The sequence below is a fragment of the Pelodiscus sinensis genome, chromosome 1 (assembly GCF_049634645.1).
Source record: "Pelodiscus sinensis isolate JC-2024 chromosome 1, ASM4963464v1, whole genome shotgun sequence".
In the NCBI taxonomy this organism is placed as follows: Eukaryota; Metazoa; Chordata; order Testudines; family Trionychidae; genus Pelodiscus; species Pelodiscus sinensis.
The window spans coordinates 139,506,470-139,532,492 of NC_134711.1; the positions used below are offsets into that span (position 1 = coordinate 139,506,470).

At 45.1% G+C, this 26,023-nt stretch overlaps 1 protein-coding gene and 1 long non-coding RNA gene across 9 annotated transcripts in view; one reads left to right on the top strand and one right to left on the bottom strand.

Moving 5' to 3' along the window:
* LOC102454429 (extracellular calcium-sensing receptor) overlaps positions 1-26,023 on the bottom strand; it is a 168,284-nt gene that overhangs the window by 28,314 nt on the left and 113,947 nt on the right. The window lies entirely within an intron of this gene.
* The window catches only part of LOC142819232 (uncharacterized), a 38,682-nt gene that overhangs the window by 10,271 nt on the left and 2,388 nt on the right, over positions 1-26,023 (top strand). Inside the window, exons 2-3 of one of the 2 annotated variants that reach the window (XR_012897027.1) lie at positions 18,079-18,189; positions 19,406-19,540. This is a non-coding gene — a long non-coding RNA (uncharacterized LOC142819232). Of the gene's footprint in view, positions 1-18,078; positions 18,190-19,405; positions 19,541-26,023 lie in introns of those variants that run through there. The other variant, XR_012897031.1, reaches the window with a different exon arrangement.

A 26,023-nucleotide genomic window follows, 5' to 3' on the forward strand; every position in this document is an offset into this window, starting at 1 on the left:
GGGACGCCTGTGGTAGAGCAGCTGGGGCGCTGCCGGTTGGTCCCCCAGCGCCGCTCTTGGCGCTAGTGGACCAACCTGGCAGCACCCCAGCTACACTGCCCCAGGCGTCCCCAAGTCAGCCGCTGCTGAAACTGACCAGCGGCTGACTACAGGAAGCCCGAGGCAGAGTTGCTCTGCCCTGGGCTTCCTGGAATCAGCTGCTGATTAATTTCAGCAGCAGCTGACTTGTGGTCGCCTGGGGTAGAGCAGCTGGGACGCTGCCGGTTAGGTCCCCGCAGCGCCGCACCTCGGCGCTGCGGGGACCTACCCGGCAGCGCCCCAGCTGCTCTGTCCCAGGCGTCCAGATTCAGCCGCTGTTGAAACTGATCAGCGGCTGATTCCAGGAAGCCCGGGGCAGAGCAACTCTGCCTCGGGCTTCCTGTAGTAAGCTGCTGGTCAGTTTCAGCAGCGGCTGAATCTAGACGCCAGTTCCGACTTACATACAGATTCAACTTAAGAACAAACCTACAGTCCCTATCTTGTATGTAACCCGGGGACTGCCTGTAATCTATTTCGAAATTTGAAATAGAGCACTATTCAAACAAGTCCCTTAATCCTTGTGGAATGAGTTTTACCGGGACATCAGAATAGCCTGCTCACTATTTCAATTACATTTTGAAATAATGGGTGCATTGTCAAGATGCAGATAATGGTATTTTGGGATTCTGGAAGTATCCTGAAATAGTGCCACAGATGTACTTTAGTGTAAAAGCTATATTTGGTTGCAAATTCTGTGTTTTACTAGTTGCCAACAAATGAGAATCAACTCTTCTTCAGGAAAATGACAAATGCAAAACATGATTAAAATCAGTTATTTAAATCAAGGTTTTCTACTTGCTAGTTTAAATAATGATTAATCAGTGATTTGAACAGCTTTGCTTTAAGTCATAGAGTCACGCAGGTGAGCATTACATGATGCCTGTCTTTAGGTATTTACTGCCTTTACAAAGAACACCATTAATCATGTTCAGCTCTTCTCTATTTATTTAATATTGATGAATAGTAAGTGGCATCTCTTCCCCTCTGTTTGCCTGGTCTGACATAATGACCATTGTAAGTGCAATGTCAGTTTGGATAGGTCACTATATGTGCAGAAGACACGTATTGTTACATGAATATACTCTGAAAATTTCATAATCAAGAGTCACTATCTTTTGGGCACTGCTGCTGTGGATAAAAAGTCTGTAATGAATATCAAGGACACTCTTTTTCCTTGTATGTCCAAGAGATATGTTTGAATTTTCATAAATCTCCTTTGAAAACATTGTGGAGTTGATAACAAAGGTTTTTTTGAAAGTGGTGTCCAAAGATTTGTGGTCACTGTTCACATGGATATGAACATGTCACACAAGATACTAGTCAACCTTGCAGTATGCAAAAAGAGTAGTCTGCATTCCTCCTCACTTTGAGCACAGTTAACTTTGTAGCAAAGAGTGTTCTAAAAACACATATTACTGGCTGATCCTCTTGTAATCATGCTGCTCTGAATCCATATTCAATGGCACCACACTGAATAGTTACAGATTCTTTCACATATTCTATGACTAGATGATTAAGTCACTTAATTCTTAAATTTCTTAGAAACCATTCTGCTGTTGGGATATCTACTTCCACCCTACATCTTTAAGGGGTCCTTTGATCTGGAAAAAGTTATGTCAGGAAGTTGAATAGATAATGAGCAGATACCATAAAGTGCTGCATGTCTTGCATGCTTCATGAACAGCAGCCCCCTGCTGCTAGAAGGTGTCCAATATACAACACTGATGACAGGCACAGTCCCATGTATTTCTTACATAAGAACATAAGAACGGCCGTACTGGGTCAGACCAAAGGTCCTTCTAGCCCAGTATCCTGACTGCCGACAGTGGCCAGCACAAGGTGCCCCAGAGAGGGTGGACCGAAGACAATGATCAAGCGATTTGTCTCCTGCCATCTCTCTCCAGCCTCTGAAAAACAGAGGCCAAAGACATCATTTTATCCCCTGGCTAATAGCCTTTTATGGACCTAACCTCCATGAAATTATCTAGCTTCTCTTTAAACTCTATTATAGTCCTAGCCTTCACAGCCTCCTCTAGCAAGGAGTTCCACAGGTTGACTACACGCTGTGTGAAGAAGAACTTTCTTTTATTCGTTTTAAACCTGCTACCCATTAATTTCATTTGGTGTCCTCTAGTTCTTCTATTTAGGGAACTAATAAATAACTTTTCTTTATCGGCCCTCTCCACACCACTCATGATTTTATAGACCTCTATCATATCCCCCCTCAGTCTCCTCTTTTCTAAACTGAAAAGTCCCAGTCGCTTTAACCTCTCCTCATATGGGACCTGTTCCAAACCCCTCATCATTGTAGGAGTAACGGTAGTTCGAACTAGGAAGCCTAGTTCGAACTACCTAGTTCGTGCCGCGTGTAGCCGCGCGGCACAGGGTTCGAACGAGCGGGAATTTAAAAATGGCGGAGCCCCGCTTATGCAAATGAAGCCCGGGAAATTCAAATCCCGGGCTTCATTTGCAATTGCGGTATGCCTACATTACCCTCCTATTTCGAATTAGGAGGGTAGTGTAGACATACCCTTTCTGACTACAGCTTAGAGAATCTCTATCAATGGATTCTTCTCTAAGAGAAGTCTCCCTCCGATTTACGTGCTTCTCCGCACCAATCGGCTTTCCCCCATCTCTTAGTTTAAAAACTGCTCTACGGCCTTTTTAATGTTTAGTGCCAGCAGTCTGGTTCCACCCTGGTTTAGGTGGAGCCCATCCTTCCTGTATAGCCTCCCCCTCTCCCAGAAGTGTCCCCAGTTCCTAATAAATCTAAACCCCTCTTCCCTACACCATTGTCTCATCCACGCATTGAGACTCTGAAGCTCTGCCTGCCTACCTGGCCCTGCACGTGGAACTGGAAGCATTTCCGAGAATGCCACCATAGAGGTCCTGGATTTCAGTCTCTTTCCTAGCAGCCTAAATTTAGCCTCCAGGACATCTCTCCTACCCTTCCCTATGTCATTGGTACCAACATGTACCACGACCACCGGCTCCTCCCCAGCACTACACATAAGTCTATCTAGATGCCTCGAGAGATCCGCAACCTTCGCACTAGGCAGGCAAGTGACCACACGGTTCTCCCGGTCATCATAAACCCAACTATCTATGTTTCTAACGATCGAATCACCCACTACTAACACCTGCCTCTTCCTAACTGGCATTCCCTCCCCCTCAGAGGTATCCTCAGTGCGAGAGGATACCGCAACATCCTCTAGGAGGAGGGTCCCAACTACGGGATTATTTCCCTCTGCTCCCATTGAATGCTCTGTTCCCTTGAGACTTTCATCCTCCTTAAGAGCACTGGGGCTCTCAGACTGGAGGTGGGACAGTACTACAGTGTCCCGGAAAGTCTCATCAACATAGCTCTCTGCCTCCCTTAGCTCCTCCAGTTCAGCCACCCTGGCCTCCAAAGCCCGAACTCGGTCTCTGAGGGTCAGGAGCTCCTTGCAACGAGTGCACACAGACGCCACCCGCCCACTGGGCAGGTAATCATACATGTTACACTCAATGCAATAAACAGGATAGCCCCCACTCTGCTGCTGGGCTTCTGTCTCCATTTTTCTAATGAATAAGTTTAAGTGTAAACTGGGATTCTCTTTAAACCTCTGGAATATAGATTTTAAGAGTTATGTTTTTAAAAAGGTCCGAAGTCAGTAGTACCCTCTAACCTCCCCCTCAAAACTCCCTCTCCAAACTCTCCTGTTAGCTGTTCCTGTTTGCAAGCTCCCTGGTCGCTGAGTCACAGGCTTATATAGCTCTGGTAGACCCTCCCCCTGACTGAGGCTCAGCCAATTAACAGAGGCTTCTGGGTTTCAAACTTTTTAGAAGCTCCTTCAAACAAACAAACAATCAAACAAACAAACCAAACAGACAAACACAAGCTCAGAACACAGCAAATAACTCCTCCACACACAAACACACACTTCAGACAGACACTTACCACAAGGGTCCCGTTTTTACTCCTCTTTTACCTGGAGAACTCCCTCTCCAAACTCTCCTGTTAGCTGTGCTTCATGAACAGCAGCCCGCTGCTGCTAGAAGGTGTCCAATATACGACACTGATGACAGGCACAGTCTCATGTATTTCTTATTCAGTCACTGACATGCGCTACAAAGATTTCTGCCATGGTACAATAATGATCAGCAATAGACTCTGTGTGTATGTCGACACTGTCATGTAATGAATTGAACATATCATGCCAGCTGATCTGGTCTGGCAAGGATTGAGCTAAGCAGCCGTGTATTGTGATGTAGGCATTTAGACTCTGGCTGGAGCCTGCAATGTGTGAGGGTTTCAGAGGTCAGACAGAAGCACGCGCCTGAACATTTTTATTGGAAAATATAGTGCCAAACTATAACTTGGGAAATAAGGACAACCCAGGGAGTTTCAGGCCAGTCCTCTTAACTTCAGAACCCAGAAAGATAATGGAGCAAATAATTAATAATAATTATTAATAATTGTAAACACCTAGTAGATGATAAGGATCACCTTATTAAATAACAGTAAGCATGGATTTATCAGAAACAAGTCATGTTAAACCAAACAATAGCCCTCTTTGATAGGGTAACAAGCCATGTAGAATGGGGAAAGCAGTAGATGTGGTATATCTTGACTTTAGTAAGACTTTTGATATTATCTTGCATGATCTTCTCATAAACAAACCGGGGAAATACAACCTAGATGAAAAGTAACAGAGAAATAGCCATGTTAGTCTGATTTTGGTAAAACAAACAAAAAACCCTAGTCATGTAGCACTTTAAAGACTAACAAGATGGTTTATTAGGTGATGCGCTTTCATGGAGCAGACCCACTTTTTCAGAGCATATTCACGAGCATATTCACTTTCACGAAAGCACATCAGCTAATAAACCATCTTGTTAGTCTTTAAAGTGCTACATGACTGGGGTTTTTTGTTTAACCTAGATGAAGTTATTATAAGGTGGGTGTAGTTGGATAACGGTTCTCAGAGAGTAGGTAGCAGTGGTTCACAGACAAGATGGATGGACATAGAGAATGGGCTTGGGGCAGGGGGTGCTGAAGTTAAGGCAGGTGGGAAGTGCAGGATTCAGGGCAGGGGCTCAGGACAGGGAGCTAGGAGGTGGGTGAGTGGGCTTACCAGGGCCACACATGACAGCAAGGTTGGCACTGGTCTGCAGGAGGCTGGGGCAGCGCTCCCCTGCCAGCGCTCCCTGCCCAATTTCCCACACTTGTGGCCTGCAGGCTGTCTGGGGTGGGGCAAGGCTCCGGGGGTTTCTTCCCTCTAGCTATCACCCCCACTTCAGCAGCCCACCTGTGGCCTTCAGGATATCTGGGGAGAGGTCAGGATCTGGGGGCTGCCCCCTCCTCTGCCTTACCTGCAATCTGCAGGCTCTCCACAAGGGAGACAGGCTCCAGGTTAGGGGCAGGTGGGCTCCTTACTAGTGTGCTGGCAGGCACTCCCTTGATGCTGCAGCTGCCCCGTAACTTTCTTTTGATTGATATAAACAGATTTAACACTTGGAATTTCTCACTATAAGCATGTTTTCTAATCTGCTAGTCATTTTTTGTGGCTCTTCTCTGCACCTTCTCCAATTTATCAATATCCTTCATGAATTGTGGACTCTAGATCTGGACCCAGTGTTTCAGTAATGACTGCATCAGTTCCAAATACGGAGGCAGTATTACCTCCTTACCTCTGCATGAGATTCCCCTGTTTATCACCTGACATCTGTTGGGAAAGCAGTACACAGACAATCCAGGAAGTTTTTGGAGAATGTTGGGAATAACTGCTTCGTACAAGTACTGAAGGAACTGACATGGGGCCATGCGCAGCTTGACCTACTGCTCACAAACAGGGAGGAACTAGTAGGGGAAGTAGAGGTAGGTGACAACCTGGGAAGCAGTGATCATGAGATGGTCGAGTTCAGGATCCTGACCAAAGGAAGAAAGGAGAGCAGCAAAATACACACCCTGGACTTCAGAAAAGCAGACTTTGACTCCCTCAGAGAACTGATGGACAGGATTCCCTGGGATGCTAACATGAAGGGGAAAGGAGTCCAGGAGAGCTTGCAGGATTTTAAAAAAACCTTATTAAAGGCACAGGAAGAAACTATCCCAATGCGCAGTAAGAAAAGCAAATATGGTAGGCGACCAGATTGGTTTACCGGGGAAATCTCTGATAAGCTTAAACACAAAGAGGAAGTTTACAAGAAGTGGAAACTTGGACAGATGACTAGGGAGGGGCATAAATATATTGCTAGAGAATGCAGGGGTGTAATCAAGAAGTCCAAAGTGCAACTGGAATTGGAGCTAGCAAGAGATGTGAAGGGTAACAAGAAAGGTTTCTACAGGCATGTTAGCAATAAGAGGGTGATCAGAGAGTGTGGGGGCCCTTAATGGATGAGGGAGGTAACCTAGTGACATATGATGTGGGAAAAACTGAAGTACTCAATGCTTTCTTTGCCTCTGTCTTCACAGACAAAGTCAGCTCCCAAACTAATGCACTAGGCAATGCAGTATGGGAAGGTGGTAGGCAGCCCCTGTTGAAGAAAGAACAGGTTAGGAACTATTTAGAAAAGCTAAACATACACAAATCCATGAGTCCAGATTTAATGCACCCGAGGGTACTGAGGGAGTTGGAAAATGTCATTGCAGAGCCTTTGGCCATTATCTTTGAAAACTCGTGGAGATCAGGAGAGATCCCGGATGATTGGAAAAAGGCAAATGTAGTGCCCATCTTTTAAAAAGGGAAGAAGGACAATCCAGGGAACTACAGATCAGTCAGCCTTATTTCAGTCCCTAGAAAAATCATGGAGGGGATCCTCAAGGAATCCATTTTGAAGCATTTGGAAGACGGGAAAGTGATCAGGAACAGTCAACATGGATTCACCCAGGGAAAGTCGTGCCTGACCAATCTGATTAGCTTCTATGATGAGGTAACTGGCTCTGTGGATATGGGAAAGTCAGTGGATGTGATATACCTTGACTTTAGCAAAGCTTTTGATACCGTCTCCCACAATATTCTTGCCAGCAAGTTAAGCGAATATGGATTGGATATGTGGATGGTAAGATGGTTAGAAACCTGGCTAGACTTTTGGGCCCAATGGGTAGTGATCAATGACTGGATGTTAGGTTGGCAGTCGGTTTCTAGCGGAGTGCCCGAAGGATCAGTTCTAGGACTGGTTTTGTTCAATATCTTTATTAATGACGTGGATGAGGGGATGGATTGCACCCTCAGCAAGTTTGCAGATGACACTAAGCTAGGGGGAGAGATAGATATGCTGGAGGGCATGGATAGGGTCCAGAGTGACCTAGACAGATTAGAGGACTGGGCCACAAGAAATCTGATGAGGTTCAACAAGGACAAGTGTAGAGTCCTGCATTTGGGACAGAAGAATCCCAAGCACTGTTACAGGCTAGAGACCGACTGGCTAAGAAGAAGTTCTGCAGAAAAGAACCTGGGAATTACAGTGGATGAGAAGCTGGATATGAGTCAACAATGTGCCCTTGTAGCCAAGAAAGCTAATGGCATATTAAGTTGCATTAGGAGGAGCATTGCCTAGAGAAGTGATTCTTCCCCTTTATTCAGCTCTGGAGAGGCCACTTCTGGAGTACGGTGTCCAGTTCTGGGCCCCTCACTATAGAAAGGATGCGGATGCATTGGAGAGGGTCCAGCGGAGGGCGACCAAAATGATTAGGGGGCTGGAGCACATGACCTATGAGGAGAGACTGAGGAATTTGGGTCTGTTTAGTCTGCAGAAGAGAAGAGTGAGGGGAATTTGATAACACCCTTCAAATTCCTGAAAGGAGGTTCCAAAGAGGATGGAGAAAGGCTGTTCTCAGTAGTGACAGATGGCAGAACAAGGAGCAATGGTCTCAAGTTACAGTGGGGAGGTCTAGGTTGGATATTAGGAAAAACTATTTCCCTAGGAGGGTGGTAAAGCACTGGAATGGGTTACCTAAGGAGACGGTGAAATCTCCATCTCTAGAGGTGTTTAAGTTTCGGCTTGACAAAGCCCTGGCTGGGTTAATTTAGTTGGGATTGGTCCAGCTTTGGGCAGAGGGCTGGACTTGGTGACTTCCTGAGGTTTCTTCCAGCTCTATGATTCTATGATTTTATCTTAGCCCTTTTGGCCACAGTGTCTTACTGAGGGTTCATGTTAAGGTGCGTACCATCTTAACTCTTCAAGTCTTTTTCAGAGTCACTGCTTCCCCCACCCTCTGGCTACGTCTACACTGGCCCCTAAAAACGGGAAAGCGATGCAAATCAGGTAAGTCAGCATAGGGAAATCCGCGGGGGATTTAAATATCCCCCGCGGATTTAAATAAACATGTCCGCCGCTTTTTTTCCGGCTTGGGCAAAAGCCGGAAAAAAAGCGTCTAGACTGGCGTGATTCTCCAGAATAAAGCCCTTTTCCGGAGGATCTCTTATTCCTGAAGGTAGAAATAAGAGATCCTCCGGAAAAGGGCTTTATTCCGGAGGATCGCGCCAGTCTAGACGCTTTTTTTCCGGCTTTTCCCCAAGCCGGAAAAAAAGCGGCGGACATGTTTATTTAAATCCGCGGGGGATATTTAAATCCCCTGCGGATTTCCCTATGCTGACTTACCTGATTTGTATCGCTTTTCCGTTTTTAGGGGCCAGTGTAGACGTAGCCTCTAAGTATTGCCTGCATTCTTCATTCCTAGAGTAGTGAGAAGTACAGACATGATTTTACCTCTTTAGCCAGCATTGGTGAAATGGATACTAGAATACTGCATCCAGTGCCCATGTTTTAAAAAGAATATTGAAAAACTAGCCAGGGTGCAGAGTACAGCCGTAACTATGATGTGAGTGCTGGAAAGAAAATGCCTTGCAGCGAGAAATGTAAGGAACTCAACTATCACAAAGAAGCTCAAGATGTGACTTGGTCAAGGTGTAGAACAGAAGTGTGCAGGAAGCAGTCTGCAGGCTGGATGTGGTTCACCAGGGTTAGCCTCTGGCAGGTCGCCAAATGTTTACTTGCACATTTGTAGGTATGGCACCTTGTAGCTCCCATTGGCCACGGTTCACTGTTCCCGACCAATGGGAGCTGTGTTAAGCCATGTCCCAGCCTGAACCGCTGCTCATAGCTTCCATTGGCCGAAAATGGTGAACTGCGGCCAATCAGAGCTGCAAGTATCCATAGCTATGGATATACAGGTAACAACGCATCTGGCAGCCCACCAAGGGTTAATCCTGAGAACCACTTATTGCCCATTCCTGGTTTATAAAGTACCTAAAGGGGAAGAAAATACCATATACTGAAGGGATCTTTAATTTAGCAGAGAAAGACATAGGAAAAACCAATGGCTGTAAGTTAAACCCAGTCAAATTCAACTTTGAAATCTGGTGCAAATTTTTAACAGTGAAGATGATTAGCTAGTGGAACAAACTACCAAAGGAGGTGATAAATTCTCCACCTCTTGAAATCTTCAGATCAAGAGTGGATCCTTTCTGGAAGACAGGCGCGAGCCAAGCAGAAATTACTGGGCTCAGCAGATGACTAGATTTAATTCTACATCCTGTGTATATAGAAGTTCTGACTAGATCAGTGGTTTTCAAAGTCTGGGTTGTGGCTTGTAAGTCGCTGGCTGGCAGCAAGATGCTTTGCTTACTCCCATCAGCAAATATGACCACTTGCCACTCCTGTTGGCTGTGGAGCTTCATTCCGGGTCAATGGGATCTGTGGGAAACAATGGCCTAACCTGTGCCACTTTCTAAGGCTCTCACTGGGAGCTGCAATAGCTATGCCTGCAGACGTTCAGGCAGGGATAAAAATAACTTAAGTTTCTTATAGGTACTGTTGTGTCACACCCCTACTGAGGGGGGCCTTAGGCAAGCAAATTGGGGGGTGCAAGAATCAGGACAGGAGTTTAGGGTTGTAGGGGGCTATGTGGGGGTGCAGGAGTTAGGGTTGGAGGTGTGAGGAGGGACTCAGGGTAGGAGGTTAGAGGTATGGGGGGTGCAGGAGTCAGGGTTGGGAGTGGAGCAATTCAGGAGTCAGGGCAGGGGATTGGGATGTGGAGGGGCTCAGAGCAGGGGACTGGGGTGTGGAGGGGTGAATATGAGAGGGGGCAAGGGTGCCATTTCTGGAGGATGGGGGCGGGGGAGTGGGCTGCAGCCACACATACCGGAACGCTGCTGCTCTTCTTCCCCTTCCCCTGACTATTAAGATATTTAAGAGCAGGTTGGCCAGATACCTATCAGGGATGGTCTAGAGTGGTACTGAGAGCAGGGGACTGGACTTGGTGACCTCTCGAGGTCCCTTCCAGTCCTAGTGTTCTATGATTCTATGATTAGAGAGCGAGGGAAAACGGCACAGCTGGTGTGCATTCCTCTCACTCCGGGCTGCTGCAGGGAGGGGCTGAGGAGTAATTCACACACGTTGTGCACTTTCCCCTCATTGCCTGGTTGTCAAGGGACGGGGAAGAAGAGCAGTAGCATCCTGGATTGTGCGGTTGCACCTTCCTGCCCTCTCATAATGGCACCCGGTGGAGGTGGCTCTGGGGGCTGGGGCAATCTCAGACGGGGGCGGGGGGCAAACCCAGCCAGCCCCTTTCATCTGCCTGGATGCCTGCTGCTTAGCAGGGCAACCTGCAGGAAGCCCCAGAGCTTGGCCTGGAGCACGCCCTGCCTCTTCCTGCAGCCAAGCGCCCCAGCCAGCCGGCTTCTTGCCAAAGCAGTGCACTGGCTTACTTTCACCCGTGTGTTCAGGCAGACAAAGCAGCTTGCAGCCAGCCGGCAGCATATCCTTACAACCTGCGACCTAGACTATGAAAAACCCTGGGCTAGATGATCTAATTCAATCCCTTATTGCCTGCCTGTTATATCACATCTTGATCTTCTTTCTGATTGCTGAGCTCCTTACATTTCTCACTGCAAGGCATTTTCTTTCCAGCACTCAAATCATTGCTATGTCTATTCCCTGCACTCTGTCCAATTTTTCAATGTTCTTTTTAAAACAAGGACTCTGGGACTGGGTGCAGTATTCCAGTATCCGTTTCACCAATGCCGGATAAATAGGTAACATCACCTATGGATCGATTCATGATAAATAAATTACTGTGTTCAGTATATTCATTCTGATTACAGGCAGTCCCCGAGTTACGCGGATCCGACTTATGTCAGATCCGTACTTACGAATGGGGCTTTTCTCGCCCCGGAGGACGCGGGCGGCGGGACTGCCCAGACACGTCGAGGTCCCACCGCCCGCGTCCTCCGGGATGAGAAAAGCTGCTCCGCATCTCCCTAGTCTGGTGGGGGGGGGCCCAGCATCCTTCTGTGACCCATACATGCCAGGTCCTGCACTGGCGGCATCCCACAAAGAGAGAACTTCTATCCCTGCACACTGGAAGTGGGGGCGGGGGAGGGGAGGTGTTGCCAGAGTAGGTGTGTGTGAGCTGCAGACACTACTTGCTGGAGAGAGTGCTACTGGGTTCCCCATCTCCTTATCCTCCTCCCGGCAGGTTCCCATGAACAATATCAGTCTCCTCTGCCTCACCACGCTTGACTGGGAGTGGATGCTGACTGAGTGAGGGCATGACCCTGTGCCGTCTGCAGCACTGCTGTGCAGTTCCATAACCTCAGCCTCCTTAGTGGTGGCTGTCGTGGGAAGGTGTCCCCTCAGGGAGGCCAGAGTAAGGCAGGCCTCTCCAGGAACCTTGTGAGAAGGACTGAAGGGTTCCGGTGTGAGAGCGTCATGGAGCTGAGTGCTCCGGACTGGCGCTCCATGTGCACCCATGTGAACAAGCTGACATGTGATCCTCCAGGCTGACTAGGCTCAGAGAGGAGTGTGCAGCCCCTCAGCTGCCCCCACATGTAGATAGGGAAAATTATAGAACTCACCTGAAGTACCTTCCCCAGGTTCCTCCAAAGCCTGGGAGATGTCCTGGGAGGAGGGGGAGACTGGCTTCAGGGTCAGGAGCAGCTTCTGGCTGGTGGGCATGGTCTCCTGGATGGTTGCCTCCTTCTCCCCTGATCCTTGTCCTCCCTCACCCTGCCCTCCTGGAGGGTGATGCCAGATGTGGGTCCTAGCTGGAATTGATGATGACAGTGGAGGATGTGACCAGTCCTCCTCCCAGGATGGCATCCAGCTGGTGGTAGTACTGGCTGTGCCCTTTCTCTGGCAGCAACCTGGCCGCAAACTTCTTCATTCCTCTTCCTGGTTTGGTGATCCTGGAGGTTGGTCTCCTCCTCCCAGACCTTGATGAGTCCAAGATCTCTGCACCCGTCCAGGCTGGAGCTCTCCCCTGGGCAGTGGCAGCCAAGGGAGTAGCTGGAGTGCTGGCAGCCACGGAAGGGTCTGAGGGAGCATTGGGGTCACTCACACCTGCTTCAGTTGCTGCTGTCTCACACAGGGCTTTTGCAGCTCACCACGTGGGACAAACCCTTCTCTGCTGCCGGGACTTTTAAGTTCCACTGGAGGAGGAGGGGAGCAGTTGAGATTCCAGGTGCGGTCAGGGCTGCAGTTGCAAGAGGCCTCTGGAGGCCAATTATTTCGAATTAGCAGCGCCAGAGCGTCCACACTAACACTATTTCAAAATAATTATTTCAAACTGAGCGTTATTTCCCGAGAAGAGCAGGAGTACCGATTTCTAAATAAGCAGCCTGTTATTTTGAAATAAGGGGCTTGGTAGTGTGGATGCTTCGCTTACACATGCAACCTAAGGCGGGTCATTTCAAACTAAGGCCCTTCTGTAGACCAGGGCTGTGTGTATAAAGCACAGAGCTCTTAGCTGTGTTGATACAAATTCACAGAAGTGATTTTTGGTTCTGCAACAGCACTTGCCCAGACTCATCACTGCAGTGTTGCCTCTTTAGATCCCACAGAGGGGCATGCAGCATGGTGGTAATTAATAGCGCCAGTGAGGTGAATTAACAAGAAACGTCTAGGTTCCCTAGAAACCCTTTTTCTTTATCTTATTGTATTCATCTCAGTTAATCTGTTCTTCTGCCTCACATCCTGACATTAGTCTCCCCAGAAATCAATATTTATCTCTGGCTGGGGGCTGGTTTTAAAGGATTACCCTAGCAGCACATTTTCTTCGGTCACATACACCACAAAGGAGGATTAGAATCAACAGACCGTAGATATTTGCAAACCAACTCGTGTATGAAACGATACCTCTAATTTACAGGGAGATATTTGTACAAAAACATTGACCTGCATTGAATGACTGCATTGTGTATAATGCGCTAGAGGGGTCTGAGTTGTGGACTCCAGCACATTATACACAATCTACAACCCATCTTGGAAAATGATCCCTCACTCTCAGAGGCCTTGGGAGAAAAGCCTATTCTCAGTTACAGACAACCCCCCAACCTGAAACAAATTATTTCCGGTAACCATGCCACACAACCACATCATAAGCATGTGGGAACCCAGCCCTGCAACCAAAAGCGATGCCAACTCTGCCCACATATCCATACTGTCGAATTCATCACTGGAGACAACAACATAAGCTACCAAATCAAAAGGTCATTTGACTGCACATCCAGTAATTTGATCTATGCCATCAAATGCCAGCAACGCCCCACTGCTATATATATTGGACAAACTGGACAGTCTCTACGGGAAAGAATCAATCAGATATACGAAAATGTAACATACATTTGGGGAATACTTTAATCTTCCTAATCACTGTTTAAAAGATCCTCAAGTGGCTGTCTTGTCACAAACCAATTCCACTAGCCAGATACACAGAGAAGCACTGGAATTAGAGTTCATCCACAAATTTAATTCTCATGCTAATGGACTCAATTGTGATGAAGGATGGTTGGGACACTATCAACCTAACATTCAATGAAGTTGCAAACAGCTCTTTGCGTAGATTCTTATGTCAGGACGGACACTATCAATTGACTTTGATTCTTATCTGCTTCATTTTAACTGCCCAATCTTCAGATACTTACTGATTCCCTCTAACTTCCTGATTTTCTATATCCTCTGCTCCCTGTCTTCTCCCCTCTCCTTTTTTTCCTCCCCCACTTCTCTCCTATTTATTTGGAGTCTATACATCCTAAACTCAAAACTCTGGTCATCTGAAGAAGTGAGCTGTGCCCACGAAAGCTCATGATCCCATCTACATGTTTTGTTAGTCTATAAAGTGCTACCAGACCATTTGTTGGGTTTTTTCACTATGAAATGTGAGAGGAGAGGCTCATCCAAGCCAGAAATGTTTAAGCTCTAGCGAACTGTAGCCTGTGTTCTTTCATTGTACAATTATGGGGCTTTTTAAAAAATAGGCAAGAGCCTATCAATGATTAGCCAAACCCTTCACAGTCAAAAACATGTTTCGTAGCTAAAAATAGAAACATAAATATTCAGCACTCAACCCACTAACATTGAAAAGACCCTGTTGCAGTCAGGGCTGCATGTGTGTCATATCCTGGAAGAGACATTTTGGAGCAGTAAAGTGATGGTTCGATGAATACATGGGACCAATGAACCACTGAATGCTGGTAGAGGCCATTGGGGAAGAGAGGATTCTGCCAGCTGCTACCTTCAGACTTTTCCCCAAGGCTATAGGGAGACAGAACTCCATGGATTCCACTACTTTCTGTTTCAGACCACTGGATGCCTTTGTACCAGAATATTAGTCATGGAAAAGACCTGTTAGGCCCCATCTAGTCCATCCTCTCATCAGTCAGGACTAGATTGGGTAGGCAAGTTCACTGCCTACCCAATACTACCCAGTGCTCAGTCCAGGTCAGTGTTAAATACCCTAAAGAATGGGGATTCTCCTCTTACTTAGGAAATGATTCCACACCCCAACAGTTAATTTCTTTACATCTAGTATAGGCTAAGTCTAAGGGCCATGTCTAGGGTGATTTATAGCACATGCTTTCCTGCTTCCTTTATTCGGGTTGCAAATGGTCAGAGCATGTGATAATGTGGCCTTAAGACTAGATGCCTACATAAAAATCCAACAACTTTACTGAAAACACCCTGTTATTCTGGAGAACTACAAAGAACTGATTAAAAACTCCTGAACACTACTATTTGGCCTCATGCAAAAACCATGAGCGTGGGCGTTAGAAACTTAAGAATTGTCATACTAGATTAGACAAGTGGTAATCTAGTTCAAAGTATCTTCTTTCTGATAGTGGCCAATATCTGGTATATCAGCAGACGGTGCAAGAAACCCCACAGCTGCCAATTATAGAATAATCTGTCCATAGGAAACTTTTTGTTGTTAGCTGAGACAGAGTGTATAGCTCTATTTTTAATTCTATCTAGCACAACTGTTGATATTCTCAGTATCACTGTCAATGACTAAAAGGGTATGTCTACACTACCCCGCTAGTTCAAACTAGCGGGGTAATGTAGGCATACCGCACTTGCAAATGAAGCCCGGGATTTGAATTTCCCGGGCCTCATTTGCATAAGCCGGGCGCCTCCATTTTTAAATCCCGGCTGGTTCGAACCCCGTGCCGCACGGCTACACGTGGCACAAACTAGGTAGTTCGAACTAGGCTTCCTAGTTCGAACTACCGTTACTCCTCATTCCACGAAATTCAAATCCCGGGCTTCATTTGCAAGTGCGGTATGCCTACATTACCCCGCTAGTTCGAACTAGCGGGGTAGTGTAGACATACCCATACTTAGTTGCATCCTACTGCATTCTTGGCCTCAGTAGTTTCTTGCATCAGTTAGTTCCATTGGCTAATTAGCTTTTATCTGAGATAAAGGTTTTGAGCAATACCAATTGCCTTAGTGTTAAGGAAGTCCTAATTCAGGAAAAAGCCAGTACTGGAATAAGATTTGACTCCCCATTCTTAAAGGATGCCTTTTTGCCGCTAATCACTTCTTTTACTTTGTAGTTAAATTATGGCAGCACTTTTTTTGGTTCTCTTGCCATGCTTTTTGGCTTGGAATGTACATTAATTTGAGCCTCTATTGTGGTGTTTTTAAAAAAGTTTCCATTCAAATTGCAGACATTTCACTTTTGCAACGGATTCTTTTAATTTCTGTTTAACTTGTTTCCTCATTTTTGTTCAGTTCCCCTTTCTGATGCTAAATGCTGCTGAGGTGGACTTGTTTGCTATCCTCCACCCCACAAATAGGATGTTAAATGTAATTATAACATAGTTGATGTTACTGAACAGTTCCCACAGATCCCCACTCTGAACCTTAGTCGATGATGACGCAGAGTTCAGAGTAGGGATGTAAAGGTTTAACCAGTTAGCTATCCACAGGTATGTCCCATATATCTCTCCATTCCCTTGGACAAGATGGATCTTGAGAGTTCTCTTCCATAGATTCCAAACTGAGAACCTAGGTCTTGATTGGAAATATCTAGCTGTGCAGAATTCCTCTTCTAATTTCTGGTGGTGACAGTCTGCCCATCCCCATCTGTCTTTAGCTGTACAGACTGCAGCCATGACTTCTTGCTTCAATTATAAGCTTCCAAGAATTTTTTTTCTCTCCCCCCCACCCCTTGATGGCCATTTCTGAATCTCACTGTCCAGGAACTCCTCAGCTTCTCTGATTCTCAGTAGCATCTCTGCCAGTCCAAGCTACCAGCTACCCAACACATATTTTCATGCACAGAAAGTTCCTTCCGGCCTGAGGCAGGAAGGAAAACATGGCACATCTCTTGCACCACTATTCCATTTCTGGCCATATTGAAATTGTATATAGGAAAGAACAGCCTCTCACATTCTCTTTCAAGAGATCCTCCAAAACTCTCCTGCTAGCTGCTTCTGTTGGAAGTTCTCCAATTTGACTAGCAGAGGCTTTTTATGCCAAGCCTCCCTGCTAAGCTCAGCTCAGTTCACCTCCACTCCTTGTCACCAGGGAGTAAATAACTGCTCAAACATAAATCAGCAGAGCTGTCCAAAGCTTTGCAGTCCTTACTAAAGCACCAACAAACAGATCTGTGGCTGATTGCTCAGGGGGTCAGATATACATTCTGTACACCAAGAGAGAACAGTTAAACAACCAACCTACCAATGTGCCACTCACTAAGTCTCAATGCTGCAAGTATCGAGACCATGGCTCTGCTCTCTGTTAATGACTCTTAAATTTGCCTAGCAAGTACTTTTTTATACTGTCTCCCTACTTCCTCAGCATTGCTTGTGGTCCAAGAAACCCTCAGTGCCAGATGGCAAAGGAATTACAAAAAATTCTGGTACCTACATCTTGGTTCACCACAGAATGTCATGTAAGGCATCAAAGAACAGCCAGTGCCACAGTGATTGTGAATATCAGTGTAAAATGTATGAATGTATGTGCTGCTGCTAGATAAGAAGGTATGTCTCTATACTGGAAATATATTCTTATAGTTTGTGTCAAGGTATTAATTACCAGCAGAGGTAATTAATTTCCTTCCAACTTAAAAACTGATTTCCTTCCAAACCAGAGATGTTTATTCATCTGTTGAAATATAAATTGAGAAATTGTCTCACTCAGAATCACCAGTCTGAGCTAAATGAACATGTAGGATTGTGAAATTTAACAGGAAGAGAAAAACAGCAGGAGGAAAAGAGCCTTTTTGGAGATTGTACTTCACAGGTTTACTGGACATAACTGGGGAACAGGAATAGCACCATGTTATCCTGCACCTACAAAGTTATTTGGCAGTACAATTACCTTCATGAAAATGGGATCTCAATCATGCTTGGTTGAAAACAATTCAAAGGAAATTTGGGTGAGATAAACTTCTTTAAACAGAAGGCTAACTTGTTTAGTCCCTAAAACTCAAGTTATGATTCTGGTTTATATGTAACCTTTTTCTTTCCATCATCCTTACTCAGGCAATACCGGGTTTATGGTAACTTTGATGCCACCACAGGTAGAGAAAACCCTATTCTTTTTAATGTATGGCACTATACAGCTGCTCCAGTCACTCCAATTAGCTCTGTATGTAATTCCAGAGTCTTGTAAATGCTGAAGTTCTAACTCTGCCTTTTACTGTATCACAAAAGGCACTTGCAACATTTAAAATTACTCAAGTAAAGTTTTTTGCTTTCATGTGCTTTATGTTTCTCATACCACCAGAAGGGAGTAAGAAACTAATGTGGTGGGCGCTGCCAGAGGACAGTGTCCTGAAGAGGATGTTGTGATCTGGGGAGTGACATAGGACCAGAACAGAGCATCGAGCGACAACAGGTGAGACACTGGACAGAAGGGGTGTCCCTGCTGAGGATAGAGCTAATTCCCAGTTGATCAGCAGGAAGTGCCACAGTGGTTTTGACCCTGTTATGGATTTCATTTAGAGCTAGGTGACTTTCTAAAATGTCCACATTCTCAGAAAATGTCTGGTCTTCTAGTTTATTTGCAGTTGTTAAACTAAGCAGCAGGTTATGCACTAACTCCATTACTCTTAGTAAATCTGCTGTATGTTTCTAATCAGTTATATTGTCAATAATCACATACTCCTCCAGTTCTAATCAATGTATGAGAGATAGTAGAAGTGTAAGGGTATAATGTCACTCAGACTTGGACCCCACCCTTCAACCTCACAAAGCCCCAACTTTGCCTCATGGAATCCCCGCTATTGTATTACTTCCAGGGTAGAAAATGGAATATGGCCAGAATCAAGGGATGTCATAAGTTTGAAAGTTCCTCTCGCTACCTCTACCAGTCAGCATCCTAGATCTTCCCCAAGAGTGGGCTGATCAATCAATACAAATTGACATAGCTGAAAAAGGGTCAGAGTTCAGAGGTAGGATGACCCATCCGAAGCAGGGTTATAGGTCCCCTGTAAGGATTCCATCTACCACCCTCTACCAATCAACACAGGTTCTAGTCCTGTCCCAGATGGGAACTGTGTACCAATCAGAATAGCTACAGCACAAGTGTCTAGCTGGAAACCCTGCCTATTGGAGCTGAGTGGGTGAAAGCTCAGCAAGGCCATCCTTGGGAGCCCCTCGCTGTGTTGAAAAGACCATATGTTTCAAGAACATGTTTTCAGAAATTGTGGAAACGCTGAAAGGAACCACTGCAGCCCTGTAAGAACTATAGAATTTGTTTTAGCTCCGAGAGTGCTCAGCCACCTACAAAGTGCTATATTAACCACACATCTGAGGAGGCTGAATAGGGCCCTTTGGTCTAGCCATTGCTGAATAGAACAGAACTTGACACCCATGCGAGTGTGAGTTATACTGACTAGCATGATACTCTCCAATGTCTGAACCTGTGGGGAAAGGTGACAAGGCCTCCTCAGAGATACCATTGGACAAGGAGAACTGAGGAGATGTTGCTTAGGTAAACAGATTCTAAAATATTGAGTTCAAGGGGATTATACTGCAGTAGAAACCAATCTGGGTTTGTGTAATCTAAAATGGGATTTACACCTGTTTCTTTTCTAAAAATCTTTCAACAGCTTGATGACACATTTCTAGAGGCCTTGAACAATGTTGCATCAGAGCACCAAAACAAATTGTTCAAGAGGACATCAAACATGAAGAGAATGGCAGCTATATGGTTTTAAGAAGTGTACTAGATAGAGAACTAACAGCATGCCATGTTGGCAGAGTAAGAGTTAGGCAATTTATTCTAAACAGTTCAGTTTATACCATCCTTAATCACTGTCAGAGGAGAAGGTTTATAAAGATTGTGAGAGCTGTCCTAGACACTCCAGGCCAATGTCAGAGAGCTTCCATCCACCTGTTAAACTTACTAGTCCTCTTGAACCATTTCACTAGTAGCTGCTTTGTTCTCCTCTTTCCTTTCTCACAGAACATTTTCAGTCCTATAAATACTGTTCTGCTTGGGGTAACTTTCTGTATTTCTTCAGGGTAAGAAGATCCAGTAACACTGTCTTACCACAATAATCTTTTAATCAGTACACAGTGTTCTCTCCTTCAGTTACAACTTCATCCGCTATCAATATTTTATTGATAAATATTCATCCAAAACTTTTTTCAAAGGTGCTTTTGTGTTTAGACAGTGTCACATGATCATCTTTTCTAAAAAGGGCAACAAGTTTCTTCATTTTAAAATGGTCTCCATAAACCATTTCCCATACTTTCAGAGGAATTAACATCAATAAATCTGGCATGTATAGTTATGTGAAAGCTTTTGTTATAACTCTTTAAAAATTCTGGTAACATATGAATGTAGTGAGAGGAGTTATGGATTATAAAATATGACCATACCTCAGTTTTTTAAGTTTTGTTAAAACACTCCACAAACCACTGCTTTAATTGCATTACAAGTAACAAAATTATGATCATTATGTTGATATAACAATTTGATTGAAAGTTTGTGCAAAAATTCTTTTTCACCATCACTTTGTAATTTTTGCAGCATGTGAACTTCGTTGAAAATAGTTTTAAAGCTCTTAGATACTTGAGCACCTGTCTTGCCTTTCAGGCCTATGAGAGAGACATATTTAGACAGAATGTCTATCACTGTTAAGCTTAAAACCACTCTTGCATGTGGAAACCTGCAGCATAGCCACCAAATCTGCTTACCATTGTGAAACCGCATTTGAAACAGTGGTTTTGTTTATTTTAAAACATATTTTAAACCTTCTTCTAAAAGTGTTTCTCAACATGGTCTGTGAAATCACTTTGAGAAACCTGCTAACTGGCTGCTGCTGTGTGTTTACTTACTGGCTTCATGGCTCCAGTGTGTGTATTTATTGGCGCCGTGGCCACAGAGCCTCATGGCTCCCATTGGCTCTGTTTCCCCGTCTGCAGCCAAGAGGAGCTGTGGGAAGCGGCGGCTTGGCCCATGCCGCTTCCTGCAGCTTTCTTTGGCTGCAAACAGCAAACCAGAGCCAATGGGAGCCACTAGGCTCTGTGGCCACTGCGCCGATAAATACACACACCGGAGCAGCCAATTAGCAGGTTTCTCAAAGTGGTTTCACAGACCATGTTGAGAAACGCTGTTTTAAAGCATATATGTTACACCACTAATGTAATATGGTGTAACCATAAGACTACAGATGGTTTCCAACATCCATGTTTACGATCTATCTATCTATCTATCTATCTATCTATCTATCTATCTATCTAAACCACGGGTTCCCAAACTGGGGGGCATGCCCCCCTGGGGGAGCATGAAGAAATTCGGGGGGGGGGGCGTGAGGTGACCCAGACCCCTCCTTAATTCCCCCCCCCCAAGTTTTGCTTCTATTTTTGTTTTTCAGCCCCAGTCCGTTCCTTTTTTTTTCGTCAAAAAGTTTTGCTGCTATGGCGAGGGGCGGGGGATGTGAAGATTTCTCAAAAATCAAAAAGGGGGTGTGATGGTGAAATGTTTGGGAACCACTGATCTAAACTGTAAGAGCTAGGACCACCACATTTGGTAGGCAGCTTCCTCTTCCCCTAACTTAAGCCAAGGTCAGGATTCGGTTGTGCCAGGACAATGCAAAGTGCTGGGAATTTTGCTATTTTGAGAGTTATTATTTTGAATTTAGTTATTTTGAAATAGTTTCCTAGTATAGACACATGCTTAGAGATCATCATGAAGTCATATCTTAAACTAAATAGACTGACTTGCTTTAGTCTTACACTGTAAGGCAGATTTTCCAAATCATTCTGGAAGCACTTTTTTGAACCACTTACAAATTTTCAACATTCCTTCCAAAGAATGAATGCCAGGAACTGGAAACAGCATTACAGTAACTGTTTGAAGAATACCACATACAATAACATCTTTCGGACTTTCAGTGGGCGTGAGGTGTCTCAACCTCTTATGTGCTATTCAGAATCCCATCAGGCGACTCGCTACACCCTGGGAGTGAGGAACAGCCAACACACAGGCTGACCCCGGAATAGAGCTGGCTCCCGCACATGCAAAACAGGATAAGAGATGCTCTGAAGGTAGGGTGGTGGGTTGGGTTCTGGAGTAGACATGGGGCTAGGACACTCTCCAGGAGAGGGCAGGGTAGTGGGTTCAAGTCCCAGCCACCCTGGGAGTAGCAGGACAGCCAACACACAGGCTGCCCCCAGGATAGAGCTGGCTCCAGCAGGTGGAAGGAAGGATAAAGAATGCCCTGAAGGTAAGGTGGTGGGGTGGGTTCTGGAGTGGACTAGGGGATAGGGCACTTAGCTACATCTTCAATCACTTAAATACATTTAAAATGTGGTTCTCAGTTCCCAAGTCACTCAATGTTCTAAATGATAAAGCAGAGGATGGGATACTAGAGGAGATGTGCTAGAGACCACGAAAGGAGGGAACAGAAAAATAAGTGAACATACCTTCTATGATGAGGTAATTGGCTCTGGGGACAGGGGGAAGGTGGTGGACATGATATAGCTTAACTTTAGCAAAGCTTATGATACTGTCTCTCACAGTATTCTTGCCACAAGTTAAGGGAGTATGGATTGGATACATGGGCAGTGAGGTGGATAAAAAGTTGGCTAGATTGCCAGGCTCAGCAGGTAGTGATCAACAGCTCGATGTCAGGTTGGTGGTTGGTTTCCAACGGAATGCCCCAGCAGTCGGTTCTATGGCCAGTTTTGTTCAACATCCTCTGGATGAGGGGATGGTTTGCACCCTCAGCAAGTTCGCAGATGACACTAAGCTAGGGGAAGAGGTAGATACGCTGGAGGGCAGAGATAGGGTCCAGGGTGACGTAGGCAAATTGGAGGATTGGGCCAAAAGAAATCTGATGAGGTTCAACAAAGACAAGAAGGAAGAATCCCAAGTGTTGTTACAGTCTGGGGACCAAATGGCTAAGTAGCAGTTCGGCAGAAAAGGACCTGGGGATTACAATGGATGAGAAGCTGGATATGAGTCAACAGGTGCCCTTGTAGCCAAGAAGGCTAATGGCATATTTGGGTTCATTAGGAGGAGCATTGCCAGCAGATCTAAAGAAGTGATTAGTCCCCTTTATCCGGCTCTGGTGAGGCTACATCTGGAGTATTGTGTCCAGTTCTGGGCCTCCAACTACAGGAAGGATGTGGACGCATTGAAGATGGTCCAGCACAGGGAGACCAAAATGATTAGGGGGCTGGAGCACATGACTTATGAGGAGAGGCTGAGAGATTTGGGCTTGTTTAGTCTGTAGAAGAGAAGAGTGAGGGGAGATTTGATAGCATGGGGCTTTGTGCACTGCTCCTGCCCTGAGAGTGAGCTCCTCACTCCCATTGGTTAGAACTTGCTGCTGGCTGCTTGTGGGCCTTAGTGCCCCTGCTGCACTGCTGACCGAGGCTACGTCTACACTACAGGATTTTTCCACAAAAACAGCCATTTTTTCACCAAAGCCTGCTGAGCATCCACATCTCAAGTGCGTTTTTGCACAAGTAAATTTACAGTAAATCAAAGGGACACAGGGGTTTTGGCGGTGAAGTTATCCTTTTTTCTATGAGGAATAACTCCTTTTTGCACAAGAGTTCTTGCGCAAAAAGTTGTGTGTGGACAGGCAGCAGGAGGGTTTCGCGCAGAACGAGCCAATTGAAAAAAGCATAGGTGCTCTGGTGGCTATTCTGTAAATAGCAATCAGAGCTTTCTTTTGAGAGAGTGTCCATGTGGTCTAGATGCTCTCTTGCGCAAGAAGTTTTGCAAAAAGCTTCTCACACAAGAAACCTGAAGTGTAGAAACAGCCTGGGAGCTGCTCAAGGTAAGCTCCTTCTGCCCCAGCCCTGACCCACCCCCAAAGCTGAGGCTGTCATCCTCAGCCCTACCCCAGGAGCCCACATTCCCGTAAAATCACATTGAGTCATGGACATAAACAATTTTCTTCAACTGGGCCATGAGAAAAGAAGTTTGAAAACCCCTGTTCTAGGGAACACATGCTGGAGCTCTCATGCTCCACTGGGAAAACAATACTTGAGGTTTCTAAAAATTATAGGTAACTTTCTAACCAACTTGAAATAATTCTATATTAGACCTTATTCTGACAACGTACATGAACTGATCACTGAAGTAAAATATCATTTCATTTGATATATTCAAACAAAATAGTTTTTATCTATATCCATATCTATTACTTTATATAATATAGGGCTGTCCAGTGATATATGTACTTAGTGCTTTAAAAAGGCTAATTTCCTAATGCTGGAAAAAATCATGAGCAAAACCAAGTCAGAGGAAATATGTAAATATAAAAATATGTGTGATAATAGGGAGTTATTTAAGAATGCTTTATTACATGCCCTTAAACTCACAATTCCATAATCACAAAGAAAGGCTTTTTAGCTTAAAAGTCCACCCCTTTTAAGGAGATGAAAGGAGTAATAATAACAAAAAAGTCAAACAGGTTGATCATAATAATCCCTTTTGGCCCTAAAAATCAATACATGCATTATTAGTGGTACTGTTACTACTATGATAGTCAATAAGTACCAACCAAGGATGGGGGTCCCATTGCACTAACAGCACCAGTTCTAATGAGCTTACAATCTGTTCTAGTTGGAGAAGACAGATACACGATGGGGGAAAGGGCATAACACACAAGCTGCATGAACCATGTGATGGCAGCAAACACGTTAATTCCACAATTTTTTGTTTGTTTGCAGCTTTTTGAGTGAGTTAAGTTAGGAGGGGACAAGCTAAAATCAAAAGCAAGGATGAGGGAGAGGGAACACTGTAGGGAAGGGGGGAGGCAGGAGAAGAAGGTAGGATGGGCAGGTATAGAGTGATGCTAAGGTGAAGAGATATTGTGGGATGGAGAGGCTTGGAGCCAACAGTCAAGCCTAGAGAACTCAGAAAGTCCAGCCAGAACTAGAGAAAGTTTTCAGAATATCTACAGATCCCTGCTTTTTGCTACTTCTGCGGTTCTTACTGACTGGTCCCTCTCTCTCTATTATTCCCTCATGGCTACATGTCAAGCCGGTGGGGGCAGGAACAGAGAAGGCACTAGATTAATCTGTGTATTTCCACCATATTTATAATTAATGCTTGTATTTATATGAGGCCCATGATCTCAGGTACAATTTATGGGAGTCAGAACTGTATCTAATATTTTCTCCAAAAGATACTGAATGGATAACAATTAACAGTAAAAATGGAATAATGAAAACGTAATATAAAGCAACTAAAAGTGATGCAAGTAAATACTTTTTTTACGCAGTACAAAATGAAACTGTATCGTTCACTGCCATAAGATACTGAGTCCAGAAGTTTATGCTCAGTTTAATGAAGACAAGACTTTTTAGGCACAACACTGTGTTACCAACATATGACTTCGCCAGTGGTTTGGGAGGCTAATTTATAATCATCTGTCGTCTTCAACCACTGGTGTAGTGGCTCCTAAACACCTTCTTGACTCTATCATCCCAGATTCAGAAAGACCTTGAACTAAGTGGCTACGTCTACACTGGCATGAATTTCCGAAAATGCTTTTAATGGAAAAGTTTTCAGTTAAAAGCATTTTTGGAAAAGCACGTCTAGATTGGCAGGATGCTTTTCCGCAAAAGCACTTTTTGCGGAAAAGCGTCCGTGGCCAATCTAGACGCGGTTTTCCGCAAAAAAGTCCCGATCGCCATTTTCACTATCAGGGCTTTTTTGCGGAAAACAATACTATGCTGTCTACACTGGCCCTTTCGCGCAAAAGTCTTTTGGAAAAAGACTTTTGCCTGAATGGGAGCAGCATAGTATTTCTGGAAAAGCACCGATGATTTTACAGGAGATCGTCAGTGCTTTTCTGGAAATTCAAGCGGCCAGTGTAGACAGCTGGCAAGTTTTTCCACAAAATCAGATGATTTTGTGGAAAAACTTGCCAGTCTAGACACAGCCAGGCTGTGTCTACACTGGGCCACTTATTCCGGAAAAGCAGGCACTTTTCCAGAATAAGCTGCGAGCTGTCTACACTGGCCCCTTGAATTTCCGGAAAAGCACTGACAATCTACTGTAAAATTGTCAGGGTTTTTCCAGAAAAACTATGCTGCTCCCGCTCGGGCAATAGTCCTTTTCCGGAAAAACTGTTCCAGAAAAGGGCCAGTGTAGACAGCCCAGTAGTCTTTTCCGCAAAAAAGCCCCGATCACGAAAATGACGATCGGGGCTTTTTCCGGAAAAGCGCGTCTACATTGGCCACGGACGCTTTTCCGG